This window comes from Nipponia nippon, unplaced genomic scaffold (assembly GCF_047370975.1).
Source record: "Nipponia nippon isolate SJK-2023a ecotype South Korea unplaced genomic scaffold, ASM4737097v1 scaffold_12, whole genome shotgun sequence".
Lineage (NCBI taxonomy): Eukaryota > Metazoa > Chordata > Aves > Pelecaniformes > Threskiornithidae > Nipponia > Nipponia nippon.
Genome location: NW_028262313.1, coordinates 4,763,550 through 4,786,370, shown reverse-complemented (window position 1 = coordinate 4,786,370; position 22,821 = coordinate 4,763,550). Strand labels below are relative to the sequence as shown.

Genomic DNA, 22,821 nt, shown 5'->3' with positions numbered 1-22,821 from the left:
AACAGGCCAATATTTAAAAAAATTTGCTGTAGGTGCTCTGATTTTTTATTAGCCTCAGAGCTGCCTCTTGGCAGCTGAACGCTTAACACAGAGTTTTGTGTTACAATTTTTGTACTTTTCATTTGGTTCATTTTGAGAGAATCCGAAAGAGATCAACAGAGTCTAAGGTCCCAAAGTATCAGTAGAAAATGGCAGTTTAGGGCTATGCTTTCTACTGGCAAGACAGTCAGTGGATTACATGAAGTTGTTCATGCAAAGAATCAAGCTTTACATTAAAAGATATAGAATAGAGGAGGAAGTTTTTTAAAAAAAAATCCTCCTCCTTTCAATTCTCCTCTACACTCACATCCATGGTGATGTGTTTCCCTTCTATTTCCCTAACTCCTTAAAACAGGAGAAGGAATGCAGCTCCCTGCTGCAAGTGTTTTAGTACTCTCAGCTGGAGACATACAAAGTCCTGACTCCATGCCTTGGCAGGTAAAAGCCTTTACAGTTAATTTAAAAATGCAGTTTTACATGCTAATAATCAAGCAAAGTGAAACAAACTGTAATTGATTTTTAAAATTCTTTTTCCAGGATCATTTTTAGTACCTGTTTAGGCATATTCCATGTTTCTTCACTACTGGAGCAGTTTTCTTTTAAAGTGCAGCAATTCCCCCGTCACTCTTTCTGTCGTGATTGTTTCATCCTGGCCTTTTAACTGAGGTCAAATGCGTGTTTTGTATTTCATACCTTTTCTGTCTAGACACTGTCCATACTGTGCACTTCCAGAGGCACAGACTCCCATCTGAAAAGGCTTTTCTGTTGATTATTTTTAGCTTTCTTCACTCTGGGCTAATTATCAACGGAATCCTTTATATTGGGAACCATATGATCATAACATTAATCCCCAAATCTTCAGTGGCCCTTGGCAACCATACACAACAAGGAACACGTTACGAAAATCACATGCTTTGCTCTCACTTTCAGCTTTAACTTTTTCACTTCCCATAGTCACAAGCTATTCAGAGTCTTTCAGGCAACATCTCGCCTACAAGACATGGGTTGCGGACTGCTTACCTCAAGGCAACACAGCAGTGGAGAGACATACGCTAAAAGTGGGCATCTTACTGTTCTAGCCAGCCACCACCCACAAAAGGAACAGCATCCAAGAGTCCACCAAGGTTTCTAAAGAAAACACACTGTGAATTCCTCACTTGTTTGAATTGCTAACGCTTCTGTATTCAATTAATTTGATTGCCTGGTTAATGACAGTGTTTCACAATGACTGGAACTGATAGGAATTAAAATTTTACGAGGCTTTTGCTTTGCTCTGCTGCAGGTCACTTTGAGAAATATATCCAGATGAGACAGTAAAGACCAGTAACTACACGTTCGGCTTGTGTTTGGTTCTGCAGCTCTCTGACAGAAGAATTAAGCACGTTCTCTGTGATTTTAGGGCCCATAGGTAAAAAGCTCTCTTCTGCCTTAGTGCCCTACAAGAAAGATTTTAACAGCACTTGAAGATTTTGTCCAGTGCCTTAGAGTGTCACTAAACCATAAAGACACAGTAAAGTGCTTCTAATCTCTCTGATAATGTGATTATGCCATGATAATCAGGCTCTCAAGAATTCCCACTGTTTCATTTGAAGTCTGTGTGGATGGAAATCATGTTTTCTATGCTGAAACAAAGGACTTGCCTCCACTGCTAAAAAAGCAGCATTTTTCGTCACTCAATAGCACTCCCATGAACTGTCCCAAGATAAAAGCATTATAAAGAACAGACACTGTGGTGTGCAGGAGCAATTCCAGGATAAAAGCACAGGTTTTACCACAAGGTAAACTTACAGGGTACAGCACCAGGTGGAACTACTGTTTGACCTCAATGAGTTTACCTTGTGGTAAAAAGTTAAGTCTTTACTGTGCTTTGGCATCAGGATTGCTCTTACTTATCCAAAGGATAAAAAGAATAAAACATCTCTCAGCAGTGAGGACAAGCTTAAACATAAAATGTGGATTACATCAAACAGAAACTACAGTGAATCAACAGAGCTCTCTATTTTCAGTCTTTGTTGTTGAATATTTATAGGCCAGTACCCTGTAGAAAAGCCATTAGTAATAAATGCAAATGGTATCATTTTGGTTTCCTGGCTGCGTGACAACCATTTTTAAAAAGAGGAAACTTATAGAATGCTAGTAACACCAAGCAAGGACAAAGTCTATGAAATGACTGTGACTTGTGAATGTTTTCTCAAATGCCCGCTAGAATTTCATATATTTGAAAACCATGACATGCATTTTCAAACATGTTTGTGCACCAGGCTTTTACTACACAAGCAGCACTAAATGAGATGCCTGCCTCTCTGTAATGAATACGACGCCGGTAAAAAATGGCATAATTTCTTGATATACCATGGCGTTTCCATAGATAATTTCAGGATTTTGACCCGGTTTGTGCCACAAGTTCAATATGAGTCACATGCATCTCTGTTACGGACTTAACTATTGCAAACCATTAAAAACACAGAGATGTCTGAGACATTCAGGTTTCCATTCTCAATGTGTGGTAACCAAAAGAAAGAAATGTCTGGGATTGGAACCTCCCATTGCTTCTGAATCACCACACTGCAGAAGGCAGTAAAACAAAATGGCCTGAAAATGTAATTTGATGGCAGCGTCTTGCAAGATGGAAGAGGTTCTGCAACATGTGCCTTCTTCCCTTCACCCTTTTAATTTCATCTGCATCCCAGGGTGTCATGAGGAACGGCCAGTACGGTGGGTAAGGATGGGGCCGCTCTACTGCCACACAATCAAATGCATCACAGTTTCGCTATTGTCCCTACCCCTTTTGCCAGCTCTAATACCCCACATAAATTTTCGCCCACTGAAGCAGAGCTGCTACACATAGCATTGCAAATTCCAAACATTCTTTTTTTTTCCCATTGCCTCTGTGAGCTTGGAGAATAAAGTGTAAATCTATTTGATTTGTCGCTGTGCAAAGGAACACACGTGGCAGTGGTATGGAACCACTGGACATGCCCCTTATTTCAGGGACAACAAATAATACAAGTGCTTGCTTACCTGGGGGCAGTTCTACTAGCCTCACTCGCTATCAAATACGAGCTCAGTGATTCATCACCGAAAAAGGATACTGGAACTCCCAAAGTGAGGTAAGTTTAGCAGGACTAGTAACTAAGCAGAATACTACTGATCAGGCAGGGCAGAACTGATCCCTGCTCCAGTTAGTAAATACATAGACTGCCGTTTTTCAAGCAGCAAAGCATTATTATCGTTATTTTTCTAACCAAAAATAAGGTCCAGTGTATCAAAAGAGCAACTGAATTTAAAGATCCTCATGGTTTCTCAAACTAACACATAGTTCTTTCTCTATGAGAATTCAGTGACCACATTTTAAAAAAGGGTCTTATTCACGCTGTTTCTTCATTCATTATTTCCCCCATAAACAGTGTTTTATCGATACAAAAAATTGCTAGTGACAAAGATTTACTTCACAAGCAAATGCTCTGTAGTCTGAAGCATTTTATACTCGGTTGATTACATCAAGGCAAACCAGAGAGCCAACCATTATATCATCATGGCCCTAAAAATGTATGTTCTCATATACTGCGTACGCTAAGCAGAATCTAGCCCAAAACTTTCAAGGAAGATCTGTGTACCCGATTCCCATGTTGTAGAGGATAGCCTGTACAAAGGGCTGGTCCTTCGAGATGCTCTTTCACACAAGCAAATTACCCATTCAAATCCCAGCCATTCTCTCTGATCAGGGATGCCACATTACAAAAGTCCGACACACGACTCGCGCCGAACTCGGACGAAGTGTCTATAGGTGACTTATTGGTGCAAGGCAGCAGTGTCCATTAGCGAGTAGCATGACCTTGGGCTAACCACTTCTGCTTTCTACCTCCATCTCCTCCCTTCTCCTCCTGGGTCTGCCCTGCCTTTGCTGCAAGATTCCTGCGGCAGTGGTTATCTCTTGCTAGATAGACAGCGCCTAGCACAAGAGAGTCCTGGTCTCAACTGGGGCCCCACAGTTCTACTGTAATAATAATAATAATTACTGATGAAAAACCCTTCACTCTTTTCCTAAATTACAGGTCAGGTATCCACTGCCCTGCTCACATTCCAGAATAAGTAATTATTTTCCCTACTGAAAAATGCTTTGTACTTTTAAAGAAAATTATTCTTCAGTTTTCTTCTAAAAACTTAGGGAAAGTCTTGTTCAAAATGGCTTCTTTATTTCTGTCATATAATTTACTGTTCCTCTACACAGCTTTTTACCCACACAGCATGAGATGAACACACAAAACTGCATATACACACAGAAATAATGGACCGGAAAAAACATCTGTGCAACAATCCTACTTCATTCAGCACCTTCCCAAAAATCTCATAGTTTTTTTTTCCTTTGTTGTTCTCTATTTTTAAGGAAGGATATCAGAGTAATAATTTTTTAAAAATTTATTTTTAAGAAAAGAGATAAATTATTCTTTTACCATGTGAAATGCTTTAATATCATTTTAGAAGTTTTCTGTTTATGAGAAGCAGTGCTTGGCATGCTCACACTGCAGACTGTCAAGGCTGCTCTGGTCATCTCGGGAGCAATCTTTTAATGCGGTAATGAGCAACTGCAGGCTCTTTCTCATAATAATTTCCAAATTTAGTTCATGTGATAAACTCCGTTTTCAAAAAATACTTCTATTATTTCCACTAAGCCTGACTAGACATGACCGCAAGTAGAAAATCTAGGTGATAAAAAGATGTGTGTGTGCATCATATATATATACATATATATATATGGTTTTACACCCTATTTTTAAACTGCTTTAAAAAATTAATGAAATTTGATTCCATAAACCATTTGCTTTCTGAATCCTGTACTTCAGTAACATAAATAAATAAAGTTGCAATGGAAGGTTTACCACATTATAAATACAGAACTGGATATAAACTCTGAACATTTAAAAAAAAATTTAAACTGGATATTTAAATCTCTGAAATTTTTTTCTTTAGAAGGCTCAATTTCCAGTTAAAAACTTTTATGGAACATCCTGATCCAATCAATTCCACATATTTGCTATTTCTATTTATAGCACACAAAGAGACCGCATACTGTCGTCTTTTTCCCCACCACGGACAATGCCAGGAGTGACTCAGTGTTAAGTGTAAGTAATTATTCCATTTTATGCTTCATAACCTCTATGGAAACTACTTTTTTAAAAAAAATTAAGAGAGCAAAAAAGGATGACTTAACTCGGATTGCCTTTTTGCTTTCATGTACTGAAATGTCCAAGTTAGATAAGAAAGTAAGAGCTCGTGGAAAGGCTCCAGGCCACAGAGAACACAGATAACGTGAAAGTAAGTGAAAGTCACTTGTGGGTTGTAACATCTGCGTGAGAGATGTGCCGGCTAGGCGACAGCCTTCCTGCGCTGCACTCCAGAGAGAAGGGGATCCATCTGTAACACTGAGCGCCATACAGAAAGACGGGCGCTACAGAAATATGAAGATATTATATGTGGGGATTGTTTAAAATAAAAAATAAGCAGCAGGACTTATGAAGCATAGTGATGACTTACGTTGTATTTCAATTAAATGAATAACCATTATATGAAGGTTATGAGTTAAAGCTTATTTTTAAGGAGTTACCCTATTTGAATGGCATTTACTTGCCCTTTTCATGATCATTAGTCAGAATTATGCCTTTATTTCAGCAGAAACTGCATGAAACAGTTATCATGGTTGGCAAAGGCTACATACTGATGAATTGCATCGCAGAGTATCACCACAGCAGAGGTGATCACCCCTGAATCCCCAGCTTACCCACGGTTTGTTTAAGCTAATTGGCCACGAGGCTCAGGTGATCCATAGTCATCTGAGACGAGCTCTTCACGACTTGCCATGGCAAAAGGGTTTTTTTGCAAGCTTGACTGACATCTTTAGAGCCTTTTTGTCTTTTAAACTGGAAGGGCAATGCTAGGTTCATACACAAATGGAGAGCAATTCATGTAGACAGCATACAAGACTGACAACTGCCACTACTCCTCTGAAATCACACGTGTGTTTAAGCCTGACTTAGAGGCAACCAACGAAATGAGGCATGAAGGAGGAGGGGAGTAACAGGGGGCAGGATCCACTCCCGCTCCTCCTCGAGCTCTGGCATTACCTTACACTCATCAACGTTCCAAAAAATAGGGCTTATATTGAAAGGATGGGTTACACGATTATGAAATCTTAGCAAAAATGTTGCAGCAAGTGAGGTCTAACTGACTTCAATTTACTTATGAACTAAGATTTTTTTTTTTTATTTAACAAAAGAGCATAGTACAGCCAAAGGTTTGAATGGTTTATGAGATTTTATGGTCTTTTGCAACCTCAGTTCATCTTCTCTCCCTCAAGTCTTTGGTGCCTAATCTCTAAAAAATGTTTTAGAAAGCCTTTACGGTTCCCCGACCTGTTCACATAGGACAGCAGCTGTCATAACATTTTCCTGCCCTTAACTGAGGGAAGGGCACTTCTGAATATTGTGTACATCTCTTGACAGCAGCACAAGGCCCAAGCTGAATTCTAATACAAAAGAATTAGTTATTTCAGAAGAAAACACACGGTTTCTCTAGGATTTCTTTCCATTTTCCTGATGGCTGCACAGGAAAGTAGACAAGGCAGCATGTGCAAAGCATTTTTTCCCCGGAATGCACACAAGTCGTCCCTGGTGAGAGCATGGCGGTAGAAAACAACCAAATGACAGCTCCTCAGCAGTCGGTCCCCAAAACAGGAGATAGGGCAAATGAAAAGCAAGGGTCGTAGCCCCTGACCCTACTGGCTTTGGTTGCAGGGCTTTTCTCTAACCAGACTGGCCTGCAGATGCCACTGGTTCTATTGCCAACTATTTTTTGCCCCTCACAGACCAGTAAAGCCTTTTACGGTAATACAGAACAGCAGGTATCTACATCACTATTGCTCTAGCAAAGGACCAGCTAACTGGTTAGAATTAGTTTTCATATTTACTGGAAACTGCGTGAATTAAAAGAATAATTAAAATTGCTTCATTCCCGAGTAGCCCATAGTGATACGCTACACGCAGAGGAGGGCAGCCCACAGTTATTGCCAGCTTCGCTTTGCTTCCTTCTTCTTCATGCCTTACTATCCTTACTTTTGGCAGTACTTTTATTGTCCTCAGAAATACTTTGCAGTCTGCCTTGACATTTTGTGTTTAAAGTTGTCTCTTACTCAATAACTTACTTGTTTCAATCAGACAATCAAATGGGATCACTTAGTTTTATCTCATATTGTAATTGTTCCTATCTGCCGCTTTTCACATGACAAAGAACATGGATGAACTTCAGACCCACACTGGGGTTTATTAACTGAGCTTATACAATTTCCAACACCTGGCTACAGGCCTTGCAGTACGTACTATGTGTATATATAGGTATATACATACAATATATATGTGTGTGTGTATATATATATTGTCTCTCCAACAAATCTGCTAAGATCAAACATACTATTTTTCACAAACCATTTAAAGGGGTTTTGCCTAACTCATTACTGAGGAAGGTACCACACTAATTACAGATATTAGACAAGTCCCTTGGGGAGAATTGGTATTGCTCATAGCGACTTCAGAGGCAGTCACATCAGGGCTGCTGCCCATGAAACCACAGCTTCTGACTCTCCTTAAGATACACCCTACACCACAGAACTTTTTCAGGGATCCTCTATGGGCTCATGAGGAAAGACGAACACACAGTGTTGGGTTATCTTCCCTTCCACTTATCCCTAGCGCCATACAGAACAAATAAAAAAGCCCTACGTGTTTCTCAAGAACTGTTCAACTGAACAGCCACAATGAACTGTTCGCTACCTCCCCCTCTGGCTGGCATTTCCAAGCTGCCTTCTTCATGGACGCAAGTGACAGAAGATTCATTGTTGCAAAAAAATGTTGTCAGTAGAAAATTAGCTGTATTAAGTAGTGTACTGAACAAGTGAAATCTTGCCAGTGTCAGGCCTGGTAATACTATTAAAGGGACATTGTATCTAGAAAGGCAGGGAGGGTTCAGCCACATGCTGAAGCTGAACAGACTCCAAAGCTCCTCAGGGTCTGCTGTGTCCAGATCTGTTAATTTGCTTTGGGCTCCTCTCCAGTTCTTTCTTTTACAACAAATCCAATTTTTAAATTTCTAATTCCCCTTGCAAGCAAAGGCTGTGAAAAGTTAGTGTTTCCTCCGAGTCAGAACAGGGATGTGGGCAAGGAGCAGATCCAGCAGGAAGAGACTGCCCATGCCAGCATTTTCCCAGGACAACCGTTCTCTAGCAGACAGGATGGTTTGGTCTTCCCTGCTGCACCGAGGGGCAGCGCCGCTGACTTTCTTGCACCCCACAAGGGCACTGGCTGTGAGAGTCCAGGCTGTGCATTGAGAAAGCGGCAGTTCAACCCTCTAAGAAGCAGACGAGGGGGAGGAACTGCACATCTCGGTGGGCAACTGACTGTCGCACGCAGAATTCCCTGTCCATCAGCCTCTACAGTACCCAGCAAGAGCTGAGGGATTTTGGAAATGGAAGACTGAGACAGGAAGGAAGGAAACAGGGAATTGGTAATTTTTGGTCAAAAGTACCTGTCCACTGGCTCACAATTTCTAATACATTATAACTACATTTGACTGCTTTGCTCTTTCTGCCTGGGAACTGGAAACCAAGCACAGGCAAGACACGTCCTGCTCCCCCAATAACACAGGGATAAGGAGATAACTCGGAGATAAGGAAGAGACCCAGAAGCGTGAGACGGAAAAGGAGTTACGGAAGCCCCTTCTGCTCTGTGGATGATACAGAGAGCTTTCCTTTTCCCTCAGGCGGTGGGAACAGAGAGCGTCCTCTTGCACCAGAACTTTCCCAAATGTGACATTCAACCAGCAAAGAAAGGAATGAGGATGAAGAAACCAGTAATGAAAAAACAAAAAACCCTTGAGGTTTCCATGCATGGAAACAGTTACAGAGCTCTAGGGATCACTTACCTTATATGATGCCTTCTTGGCCTTTCTAAAGGGCCTGATGCTAGAGACAAGAAAATAGTTCATGAACCTTTTAAAGAAACTTCACTCACTAGAGCTCTTTACTGCAGTTTCAGCTACAGATCAGCTATTCCCAGCTTTAGTTTCTATCAACAGCTAAACTAAGTTCCCAGTCTATTTAAATCCTGGCAATTATCCTGGGAACTCATTTCCACAAGATGCCTCTAAGACCAGCAATTTAGGAGCATTTTTACAGGAACAGCCACACAGAGGAGAAGAACAGGGAGATGTACAAGAACACTTGCAAAAACATCAGTTAAAGACTTCTAGCAAAGATCTGATGCCTCACGCGCTTCTAGAGAGAAACCACCCACTAATCAACAAGAGCTAGGAAGAAGTGAAAGGGTACCAGTCTTTAGGCCAATTCCTTCATGCTCACCAGCTGGGTTCTCTGCTAAGCACTGGAGTGGGTAGGCAAGATCCTGCCCTAGTTTTTTTGGGGCTAGCAATAGCCATGTTCCCCCTCTTTGGGCAATTTTAGACCCAGATCTGGAGTGTGCAGCCTGGGCTAGGCTCATCCATTCCCAGATTCCTGCAATGCCAAATCCAACCCATTTTTAAATTATATTAAAAGGCTGGAGGGGTTTGGTCATTCAAAGAAAATTAACTCAATAAAGTATCTGTTTACTTTGCATAGATTTAAAAACCTCCAAAATGTTTTGTGCCAGGCAAAGACTTACAATCTGAATGGGGTATTTGGATAGCTCAGAAACACTCAGTTCATCACAGCTACAGAAAACAGTCTTGTCTTTGATTCCGAAGACTTCGCTAGTTTCCACTTGATTTGCTACTTCTACTTTGAAGGTGGCTATCAACGAATCATATCAGTGAACTGATAACTGGAAATGGCGTTGGACTGCAGTTTATCCGACCAGATTATACTAAACAAATGGCTAGATGGAATCTGAGCAAAAAGTGATAATGTAGTGTACAACACATCTCATGGGAGACCGATCATTTATTTTCCATGGTAACTACTCTAGAGCAACAACTTCTCTCAAAGGATCATAACCGAGGACCATTTTAATGAAGATATCATAGTATCATATTAATTTGTTCATTAGCAGCTGTAGCTCTACTGAGGCTATTACTCCCCTAGTTTTCACACTTCCTAGGGAAGTTTTCTGTGTTGTTGTCAACCTTTTCACTGTATTCCAACGAAAGCAGAAAAAATTGTCTTGTTTTAAATGCTGCAAAATTATCAACTAAGACAGCAATCTTCATATTTAACAGCTTGCCTTTGAATCTTCATAAAAGTTGCTCAATCTTTTCTTATTACTCCTTGTCTATCAGCAGATATTCTAGCTAGTAATGTGGCTGTTCGTATTAGAGTGATATTAGTTTGTCTTACTGCATTTCGTAATAATTTATATATTGAGGTGAGTCAGTTGCAGAAATTACTTAGTACTAACTAAAATAGCACAGACATTTTAATATTTGGAATAAAACATAGCTGTGTTTTTTCAGGTGGCAACTAATATGATAATTAAATAAAAGATGACTTTTTAATGTTTGTCATTATGTGTCCTTGGTTTCTGCAGAACATAAAGGGCATCATTAGAACATGAACAATAGAGACTTGGATCACGAGCATAACATTGCTATTCTAAAAGCAGATTTAAATGCCTGTATCCGATCTTGCCTTTAGGAGTTTCTCTCAATTTGTCTCAAGTTCCTGAGAGGACAAGCTTGTAAGATACTGAGACAGCTGAATTTAAAATCTGAACCTTTCCTCTAACTTAGCTTGTAATCCAAATCATAGCCTAACCTATTCTGGACCAGGATCTTAACACTGCTTTTTTGGCGCATTTTTATCATATTGGAACATCTAGTTATTCTATTAAATTTCACTGTTACACAGAATATGTGTATCTATAAATTGCCACGAGTAAAGCAATGTTCCAGAAAAACAATCTTGTCTTTTTTCCTTTGTTCTTACTGATGCATTACTTATGTCCCTTCCCCTGTCCAATATCCAGTCTTTGTGCTATTACAACCAAATTTTTGTACTGAGTACAACGTAATTCTGAAACCAAGTCTGAAACTGGCGTCTGATCTATGCAGCACGGAGCTACCTCTAAGCCTTACTACCGTACCACGTATTAGCATTATTCATCTGGTGAATAAAGTAGCCTTTTTTGGAAAAGAAAGAAAAAGAAAAAAAACCCAACATATTTAAAAAAAAATATCAGTTTTAGTCACCAGACCATGTCCCACATGCTAAACATGCTGTTTGCAAGAGAGAAACATAGCAAAAGTTCTCATTATCCACTAAGGTCATTCAGCCCCAAAGGATGCTTCTAGTTAGAAGGCAGGCTGTGAAAGTAGGCCATTCACAGATCTGGCCAGTGAGGGGTCAGTGCAGAACAATAGATTCTCTGCAAGCAGTTTCCCCCTACATTTTGCCTCCCATAGGCTTCCCAGCATGTTCCTGGCACTTCAGAAAGGTCTGAGCCGCTTTCCTTGCACAGGGTTCTGCTAAAAACAAAATTATCTGTTGGAACTGATAATATTAGTCAAGATTTAAAACTCAGATGGGAACCGTTTGCTTATTCAAGATAGCAGATTTAGAACAAAAACTCTTCCCAGAGACCTACTACACAGCAGAACTAAGGGGAGTTTTGCAAACATGTAAACAATTCACTCTAAAGGGAAAAAATGGAGTCTGTGAATTCTCATCCACACATTGCTTGGAAATATACAGACCAAAGCAGGAGTGGAGGGTAGTAGAGGCCTGCAAATCTACAAACATAACATTTGGCAAGATTCCAGTTATCTCTAGAAGCTTAAGCAGAGCAGGTCCAGGCAAAATTTTACTGCAGTGCCTGATAACAAGAAGCACCAGTCAGTCAGTGGCTGGTTTACTAGGCAGCGTCAGAGAATAAACTGCAATTAGTAAAAATAACTTCAAACCAAAGTTAGGGAGAGAAAAAAATAGAGGATTTTTCATTTCTCCTAATAAGTGTTGCATATTGATCAAGATAAGGACGGAAATGAACTCTTCACCTACTTGAATTCCCACTGGCTAAGGTATATAGAATAAATGAATAATTCCAATGTTGCTTGTCATCACATAAATTGTATGTTTAAGTCCTTGGACATTTACTACGTGGCTGTATTAACACTCCAAAAAGCTTCATTCATTTGTTGGTATAAACCACACTTCCAGTCTGCTTAATCTTTGACAGACAGGTCTCATTGTCCCCCAAATCCCTTGCTACACAATACAACAAAGACTTAAATGACTCTGTAGGCCTGCCCTGCTACCCACACTGCTCTGCGCTTCCTGCCCATATATCCCTGGAATTCATGACCATGCAGATTACTAAATTACACACTAGGCCAGGGATTAAGCATGGCTCTTTGTATGGGAGCATCTGAGGTCTGGAAGAAGATTTTACCTGTCACGGTCTGTGCTCATTGGGCCTTGATGAGAGACAGAAGGAAGCAGTGCTGCAGAAGATCACAAACACTGGTGTGTGATAATCAGCGATCTGTATATGACGACAGGATAACCTGACTGGTGCTGTCCTGCACACAGGTCTAGGGAGCTTTAGACAGACAATAACCAGCCCACTATTTCCAAAGCAACTCAGCAGCTTCTTCCCTCTTAAAATACAAGGAGAAAATGTTCCCTGTCCTGACAGACCGCAAGCCAGATAATGGCCTTCATGGTACCCAAGCAGAACTGAAATGTCTGAGGGTTAGGAATGTATCCTGCAGTTAAGCACACATGCCAACAAGCCAAAGGGAGGGGTATGGTGGCTCATCAGTTGTTTTAAATTAGCTGCTAATCAAAGCTGGAATTGCTTCTGATTGCTTTCAGAGTGCTTAAGAGTTACGTATCTGAAAGAAAAAATAAAACCAAGAAAAAAAGGCTTGAAATAACGGCATAAATTTAAAAACCTCAAGGACATGTTTAAAAACATCAAATACCTTTTATCCATATGTACATACAAAAGTCACATTGCTTCTCACTTGAAAAATCAGAAGGCTATAGTAGGCCTTCATCTTGATGTCTAGATAGGACAGAGGAACGTAGTGTTTACCCAGTTGTAACTTACAGATGGCTAGCAACTCCAAGCTTTGGCTAAGTCTGTTTAGAAATTCAGTAGCTAAGAATGACTGTAGCCAGGACAGTATAATGATGGAAATCAGGAAAAGTCTGGAGAGAGAGACAGCGCATTTTACAAAAACAAGTTGTTCACTTTTTTCTTTTTTTTAAAAAAAAGATAGTAGGTGTTACCATCTTGTTTGATTTCCTTCTCGTTGCATGCACATTCTTCATTTCAAACAGCAAATACTGACATCTTCCAGTTTTTATTAGTTACGTTGATGTAGCCATACTGTCTGAAAGATGATATTGCATTTCTCATTGTATTTTGCACTCGGAGCTCAGTGAGTAACAGGAATTATCTAAGGCCCGAGAGATACAAAGTTCAAAGCATAGTCAGTTTTATGGGCTTGTTTCAGACAGCAAACTCTGCTAACAAACTATAACAAAATGGGGACCAGTACACCACAATGCAGCGATGCTTTAGTTCAGCATCATCCTATTACATCAAAGAGCAGTGTTACTACATGCCAACATGATGACACGTCATTTTAGAGGAACCAAAACCGCCTCAGATCTGCAACTAGCCTCCTAGCAGCTCATAAAAAATTGCAAACCCCCAGAAACCCTGGGAGGACAAGCACTGGAAGCGGATCTGGTCTGCACAGACTCAGCAGGACTCTTTGGAAGTTGCTGCCAGTGCTCCTTTTGCAGCCAGAACAGCCACTGTTGAGCTACACAAACTACTCTAAGCCCTTCCCCTAGAGCCATCAGCTATGGAACAATCATTAGACCGCTGTTTGAGAAAAATAAGCAAAGCATACTTTAAACGAATAGAGAAAAAAGAATCCTCTATTGATCACTCTTACAAACTGGCTTTGTATTTCCCTTGTTCACGAAGCGACTCCAACTTCAGTTAAACCACAGCTATCTGCAGCAACGTTTTTCCCATAGGATATTTTTTAAAGCCTCACACCATGCTGTATTTGCATAGTGTGCAGTAAGCTGTGCCCTCAGCCGCACGCATACATACCGGCCCCCTTCAGACACAAGATTAAGTTGTTCATAATCCCCATAGGTATTTATAACGGCCTATCTTTTAGCCAGCAAGAACAGCAAAACAGCGAACATGAGTTAATGCATTCTCTGTATTTGGACCTCTGAATAAACATTCACTTCTATGGAGTTTTAGATCATATGAAGACTCCAGTGTCTTCTCACCGACATCAATACAGACAAATAATGACTTCAGTGAAGTACAACCCTGATGTCAGAGACAGAAGAATCAGGCCCAGTACGCACCACTCCTTCACTGCCATTGCTCTTGCCAACACAGCTGATCTTTGCTAGGTTGAAGCAGCATCAACAGAAACGTTGTCTTACACCTGCCGCTGACTGGAAATGCCAGCTCTGCAAGTGTCTGCCGACCGAAGCCTGAGAGGAATCATGCCACTGAGGAAGGCTAAAAGGTCAAGGCTTAAAAGCAGAATAAAGGAAAAGTAATCTGGGAAATAAAAGAAAGGAGATAATGCTAAGAAATACAGAGAAGGCACAGCTATACTGTTCACCTTCGGTTTGCAGCACAGACTGAAGAGTACACACGAGGGAAGCCCATAAAAGCCAACCAACAGCCCTACGTGTAGGGTAAGATGAAGTGTCTCAACCTGCGGTAAGGGAACGGACTGTGTCCTTGCTCCCACTGTGAAACTAAAGCACCGAGGATGCACGTGGGAGACTCTTGCTAGTTGGTGTTTATGTGAATCTGGTGGCCACCTCCCTGCTTTTACTATTGCTCCAAACGATAAAGCCAAGAAACAGGCACAGGAATGCTGAAGGGCAGTTTCACAGGTGGTCCTGGGAAAGGCAGGCTGCAGAGCCTGGGTTTCATTTTCCCGCTCTCACAGAGGATGTGCCCAAGCACAGGACTTAAATCCTGAACATTGGGATTGACTTTTGCTTGAGTCTCAAAAGCTGCGTCAACTTCTCTTTCCTTTCCAGAAACAATTTTTTTCTATTGACACAAGTAACATCGCAGTGTCAAAGCTCTTATCTGTCAACTGGAATAACGGCTATTTTCTCCTGGGAAAGTGCAATTTAACTATCCAGAAACTTTGTCTTAGCTGAACAAAGAAAAGAAAAATACATTTTCCTTATCTTCTTGTTAGTGGGTGCAACAGCAAGTGGGAAAGAAATCTGGGACTTCTGTTCTTCATATCGTGATTTACCAGTATCAAATCAGTATTACTTAGTTTGATAGCAGGTTTTTTTCTATCACTACACCCCTCTAGCGTTTACAGCTCCTACCTTATTTGTTAAAGAAACAACTAACCATTAACACCGACTATTTTCTTTTCCTCTCCACTGAACCAGTATGTGAAGTGCATATCCTTTTCAAAATATCAGCAGCTTCAAAGGCTTTTTTTTTGTAAGGATCCCCAAGTCCAGCAGCCTCCCATGAAAGCAAGAGAAATCGGATCCCCGTCTGTATTTAGCACTTAGCAGGCCAGCGCTTGGAGAGCCAATACTATCTTGAAGATACCTTGCACCACTGACTGTAAGTCTATCTAAATTATGTGATCTACATACATTCAGCCATCCAATAAGGGTCAAATTAGTGATCTATCTTTCTTTAAATTAAACAAAAGAATGCTAAAACTTGATCCATGCTCTGATGATTAGAAATAGGACATTCCACAGCTTCTTGTGGTATTTTTATGGCTCCTTAACTCTGTTGAGAGCCTGCATGCTCTGAGAGTACATTCACCTGGTCCCGTATGGACAGCTGTATGCTGCCTCACTCCACTCCAAGCCTAGAGTCAGCTCCAGGGTAGGGAGCACTTAAACTTACGTGCCTGCCTGAATAAGACTCTACCGACATGCTCTCAGACTCCTTCTCTGGCTCATGTTCCTCGAGTGTCTTATCCTTCAACATTGCTTGTGTGTATACTGGGGATCTTTATTTTAATTATATTATGGATCCATTAAATGGATCCTTAAACATCCCTATTATGTCCACAGTGAACACTAAGTCCAAATGCTCCACAGTTGAAAGCAGATGGATGAAAAGCCACATCTGCCCTTGTGTCCAGCTACAGTTTGGGACAGTTCCATGTTTTTGTCCCAGCTGTGTACATTTCTCCAAAAATCAGAAATTTAATTCTTAGAAGAAAAGTTCTTTGGTGCAGGGCTTTTTTTTTTTTTTTTTAATACAAAGTAGAACAGATCCTGATGTGTAACTGAGGCCCCAGGCCCTGCTGTACTATAAATATTGGAACAATCATCAGACCAAAGAAACTAGAGTCTTTGCACAAACGCTCCTCTTAAAATACGAACCATTTGGATGGCGCCTTCCAGTTCTCCTGGAAATAGTGTTTTACCTCCCACATTAATATAGCTGTTACAGGACAGATATATTTTTAATGTACTGGAATAATTTGATTCTTCTACAGAGATGGTGTAAGAAATCTCTGTAGCACTTGTAGTAGTATGCAAGTTCAATGCAAGGAAAAAGTAATCAAGTTATAAGTAAGTAAAAAGTAACTCATTTAAACAAAATCTCTTCCACAATTTTTCTGGTTAGGTTTAAACACAAAAGTACTGGGATATTCTGATATTTTTACACTGATGTATCGAGAGAATATGTGCGTTGCGTGGCAAGAACCATAGAAATTAAACTAAGCAGACAATTTGTAAATATACTTTTTGTTTAGACTGGAATGCAAATTTTATACAGCACATACAACTCTTAAATCCTATCCAAACAATTCAGGGACAAAGCAGCTTTTAAGAGTACATACCTAGAACTGTAGGTTTTATTTACTTCCAAAACTTGTGCAAAATATTTGGAAATTATTTTAAACATAGGAAGCATTAGCTCAGAAAGACTCACCAGAAACAAAGCACAGCACATTATTAGTCATAACTACATTTAATTAGTTTTTCATCTTGCAAGAATAAGGCTCCTTCACTCTTGGAATACAGTGGTTAAAATATTCACTCTGTAAAGCTAAAATCTGATCAAATGCTATACGTTTAGCAAAACAGAGTAAAACCTACTAGTTCTGACAAGCAAGTGGTGCTTGCTATGGTTTTGGAAACCTTCCAAAGTTTGTAACTTGAATAGCCAGTTGTGCTTAGAAAGAATTAGGGTAGGGAGTTCCTGATACACAGTGGCATTTAGGAGCAAGCAAAGGGTACTAGATCTTAGAAACGTGTGTAAATTTGTTCAGAGGCATTTATAGTTAAAGCTGCCTAAGACCCCAGGCCACTACGCTCAAGAGAAACAGTTAATGTTCCTTTATGTTCACATCTCATGGTGAAGTGAGCAGGTATTTGCTGGAGGTGAGGGCTGATCAGACAAGCTTTTGCTAGATTTGCAAAACGACTGGACAGCAACGCTTCCAGTGCTGTACAGACTGAGCAAGATTAGAGAGCGCACCAAAAAACACTGGCGATGGCTTAAAACTAGTGCTCCCCAGTCTCTGTAATATAATGCACAACCTAGCAAGATAACACATAAATAACGAACACTCACTTTGAATAGCTATAGCTTTTGTTCTACGGATCAGTGAAGCTTTTCACTCACACCTTTGTCATTTAAAGAACATTAAGGTCTTTACATGTTTCTTCAAGTGATACAACTGTTAAACACATGGGCAATCAGCGTTTCAACACCAAGGAACTGGATTATTCTCTGCAAAATAAGTTCAGGCTTTTTTCTGCTTTCTGCTCAGTCAGTGAAACTGTTCTCGCACTAGACTCCACCTCTGGATATTAGATTACATATGTATAGTTACACCTAAAGATGGAAAGGAAGGCTAGATCTACAGCCTCTCTTAAAAAAAAGAAAAGGATGCTTTACATAGCCAGCACACCTGTAACACTGTGGTCCAGGACCCCATTCATTCACTTTTTTTACATAAATCTAGAGTAGCATCACTGAAGTCAGCCAAGTGACTTCTTAATGCTAGCAACTGGTTTTCGCTAGTGTAAAGAACAGACCTCCAACAAAGCTAAGCCAGGGGAAACTGGTATTTCTCTGGTATTTCTGATACTTCTCTATCTGAGGAGTGTAGGAATGCAGCAGAACCAGAGTGAAATCAAGATCTGGTATTCACCAATATTTCGTTAATCACAATTTTAGAAATGTACTTCTAGAACTGGTACTTCTCCATTTAAAACGCTCCTGTCATACACTCAGTAATTCAGTGAGCTCAATCTTTCATTTGGAAAGTTGAAGCAAACTTTCCTTAAGACCTCACTAAAACCCAGGTGTTCTGGATCTTCCCAATACAACTATACTATGAGGTGCAAAGTAAACAGTCTAGTCCATGTATAAATATTTAATAAGATGCTTGCATCTGGAGCAAAATGGAGCTAACTCAGTGTTCCCTATTTATAACGTAAACAGATTAGTTGCATGACACACTGTTAGTACAAACTTTCCTTGACTATAAACATTTGCTGATATATTTCGCCAATAACGTAACCTATAGGAACAGAGGAAGGATTTACTCTGAAGAGTGCATGTGGATAGGGTCCAATTTTGCAACCTCCCCTCACCTGACAGTGCCTTTTCCCGAAGGCTCTTGAGGCAAGTTAACTGTGCAACATGCTCCCTTCTACTGGCAAAGAGGAAAATGACCCCAGTTAAAAATCAACGGCGGACACCAAGAGATGCTGCTGTGCCTCACGTATCCCCACACAAAACAGATGCTACCACACTCATGATACTCTGCTTGCTCAAGGACTGGCTCACCAGCCACTTCAAACAAGGACCTGCAAGTCAGATTTCTTAAACCTAAACAACTTCAAACATGTTCACTAATTGCCTGAAGAATAGTTTGTTCTGAAGACCTAATCCTGCAATGTCCTGATTGCCCTCAGCTTTTGTTCGTGTTTCTGTGTCTTCAGCGAGGCTGTCAATGGTATTACCGGATTTGGGTCTGACAATGACAACTAACGCTGAAGATGACACAAGCCATGGCAGGAGGTATTAAAAATGTACTATTTCCTCCCAGAAGGAACTTTTCATTCCTGTGTTACTCTCCTTCAGGAAGAGACCACTGAAAGAGGGGTGGCAATACGTTTCCTTTGCCATCTCTTGAATTAATTCTATTCATCTTCTATAAAATCAGACCATTTTCCCGTGGCCTTGTGATTTGAGACAGGATGAAAAGACAGTAACTCTGTCAGAGCTTTTTTGCATGCAAATTTTCATATGCCAGAAGCAGTAATATAGTAAACCCACGTTGGCCGCAGTGCTCCTTAACTAATCAAACGCTGAAGAGAGGCAGCTTCCTTACAGGGGCTAGTTCTGTTGCTGATCTGGTGAGGGATGGAAGAGCAACTACGAATCCCATGGAAGCACAAAAGTCTCCTAACTCCCCTCTTCACAGTTTACTTGACATCTATTCTCAGACCAACATTGCCACACATAAAATAAGTATGCAAGAAATTATTTAAACTCTTTGTTGAAGTGAATAAACTTACATTTAATATCCCAGAGGATTATTTTAAGAAATAACAAGTAGGACAGCCAGAAAGTAAATTATTGACACTGCCACGTAGCTTGAACAGGGCTAGTCAGCCTCCTGGGGATGGTCATTTGCCATTCAAAAAGCCATTTTTTCACTGTGTGTGCCCGTGATTCAACTTAGTTTCTAAAGTCAGGCCAGAAACATGAATTATAGACTTAGCAGAAAATGCAGCTCCCTTTTTATTAACAGAATTTCCATCCTCAAACAGGACCAGGCTCTTCTCTGAGCTAAACTCCATCCATATGCTCTGTCATTTTGAGTGGCAAACATATAAGACAGATCGATACTGTATTTTGAGTGCAGGCCTGAGTCCAAGTTGAAGGCCACACTTAGCTGGCATCCAAGCAGGCAGATACCTGTCTCTGCCTAGCTGTGGGCTTTAGATAAGTTTGGGTACACATCAAAGGAAAATATCACGCTCACTCCCATGCAACTTGGAAGGGACAGGTCCAAGTTCCTAGCTTGAACCATAAAACTCACCATTCCTTGCCGTTACACAGCATAACTGGTGTTGGAAGCGGAAGCAGTTGGAGGCCGTCTCTAAAAGACACGACTTGCATGAAATGAGCACCGATGGGAGTTGTGAGCTACCCGTATTCATGATGACCTTATCATCGGTGTGCCAAGTCACACGCTGCTGCCTTAGGTAGTCTCTGGCCTACGCTCCTGAAGAAAATCCAGACGGCCTGGGCATAAGCAGCTGAGACCAGCAATAAATGGAAACGGAAACAGTCACAGACACATGAAACGGCTTTTCCAAGGTAAGTTCTGCCAGGTGCTCTAAGAATTTTACAGCCATAGTCTGAAGCACTGAAAGCGATCCCTATTAACATAGTTGGCTACCAAGATAATAACTGCAGCTGTACTATTAACAATGTGGAAAACAGGCATTGTTTTCTTTTCAGTACCTTCACAATTATCAAACAGGGAACTACGATACTTGTTTGTGCTCATGTACTTACCAGACAGAAGCCAGTTGTATAATATGCTTTCCAATATATAACAAAAAAAGCGATTAAAAAAATCCTACAAACAGGGCTTTAGGCTTCAAGTCAAATATTTTTAATCTATTAGGCTTTACTCATAAGTAACCTCAAAGTACAAAGGGGAAATGCGAACCAAATGCTGAGCTTGTTAGTAAAGCATAAGTAAAAAAAAAAAATTAATTATGTATATCCCAGACGGTTCTTATCAGAGGTAAGTCAGTATTCCACAAGAATATTTATTTTTGTTTGTCACAGTTATTTGTTTCTATGTCCAGTTAAAACAGAGGAAATTTAATTAAGTGCAGGATTATTTAATAAGGATGTTATTTTTTTAAATGAAACACACTCCCACTTCAATTTCCCTTGTGCCAAGAGATGCATTTACTGAAAAAGTGTAAGATGGAGGAAAAGAAAAAAAAATTAAAAGACTCTGCATAAACTGCATTTTCCTCTGCAGGTCTTTAAACATTGAAACATCATTGAAACGGATACAACAAGCACCACAATTGCTCAGAAGTCATTAAGACATTTTACGAAATAACAATAAAAATCCCAAACCCATTTTGCAAGGCAAGGAAACCACTTTTAAACGCCTCTCCTGATGTGGCACTGCAAGTCACAGCCTGGGAACATGGCAGAATTGTGTTACTCAAAGAGGAGGTCTGGAAACGATCACATATCTGGAAGTTTCAAAGAAGCCTACTGCACAAGACGGAAGGACCATTCAAGCTTTGCCACCCTTGAGGGGCACATAGTTTGCTTTTTTCTCCAGGGCAAACTATGCTGTGATACAGTAAGCCAGGGGGGAAAAAAAATGTTCCTTCCTTCTGCCTGCCCATTCCTGTTTGTCCTTCTGCTGAAGAGAAAATCTTCACCCCTTTGAAATAATTGAACTGATCAAAAGTTCAACATCAGGAACCTGTGTGTGTTTCTAGTAGCCAGCTCACAGAACTGTTCCTGAAACCTCCTCCAAGGGCAACGCCCTGCACTGGAACTCAGTGGAGTATGACGGACACTGTTCTGAAATGCCACATCTACCCAGCATGGTCACGATTAAGTGTAATTTGCAAAATAAATTAAGTCTTCATTTTGCAAAGGAGATGGGGTTTACAAGAAATGCACTTCCTTCAGCTATAACATCCTGCCAACACTACATGTAGCATTCGCACAGCTTCTTTTAAACAAGTCTGTAGAAAAATACATCGGGAGGTATTTCTCTTGAAACTGCTTCCCTTATGCAAAATTCACATAAAATGGCCCACATAAATGGTTGGTTGAGCAGTCATTCTTAGAAGCCTGAAAGCAATTTGCTTTAAACCTTTGAAAATTAAAATCCTGGCCCCCTTACAGCTGATGGCAAATCCCTCAATAACACCAATGGAACCCAGCTTTTCTCTTCCGTGTAGGCTAAAGAGTTCATAATACCAATGACAACAAAAGCCTGCAACAGAGCAAAGGCACTGCTTGCAGCAGATACTCTCTTATCAAATGAAATACATCTAAAGACACCTAAATGTGGTACACCTGACACACGCTCGTGCAAGAAAAAATAACGCAGAATGCGGCACCTACATTAACACTGCGAAGGAAACCCTGCCTGCTTTCTGTCACCCAGTGCACAAAATAAAGCCACTGTAAGCAGAACTATTATTCATCCAAATGTTCTCAGGAGTTAACGCACATTCCGGCTGATAAAAAAAGAAGGGAATGGTTAGAATAGATTAGTTCAGGTTTTAGTCCTGATGTTAGAAAAACAAGTGAAGTTTAATTACTTCGCTACTCTGGAAAAAGTCTGGAGATAACACTTATGTCATTTATTGTTTCAAGAGAAAACATTAAATCTTAGGAAAATCGCCTTTAATGTCCCAGGAACACTGATCCAAGCCTGCAAGGAACCACTGGGTGTCCCGTTGCTAGTTTTGTAATGCTTTTGGATTTACAGCTCAAGTGCAGCTGGAGTTATACAGGGAATGACCACCTGCTGCCTTGATTTTGCATGCAGACTTTATTTATTTATTTTGAATTTGCTGTGAGACAGGCTGGGCTGTATTTCCACTGCTAAGGATATTCCAAAGGTTGATATCCTCCAAAAACATTTTGTACTGTCAGGAAGACATGCCCTAATTAAAATGAGACAAGTACAACCTCTTCTGCTATCTTCTCTTTTCACATGTCT

The 22,821-nt window shown here is 40.4% G+C and overlaps 1 protein-coding gene across 1 annotated transcript in view; it reads right to left on the bottom strand.

Moving 5' to 3' along the window:
• COL4A6 (collagen type IV alpha 6 chain) overlaps positions 1-22,821 on the bottom strand; it is a 138,173-nt gene that overhangs the window by 51,895 nt on the left and 63,457 nt on the right. The gene's annotated exons all lie outside the window — the stretch shown is intronic.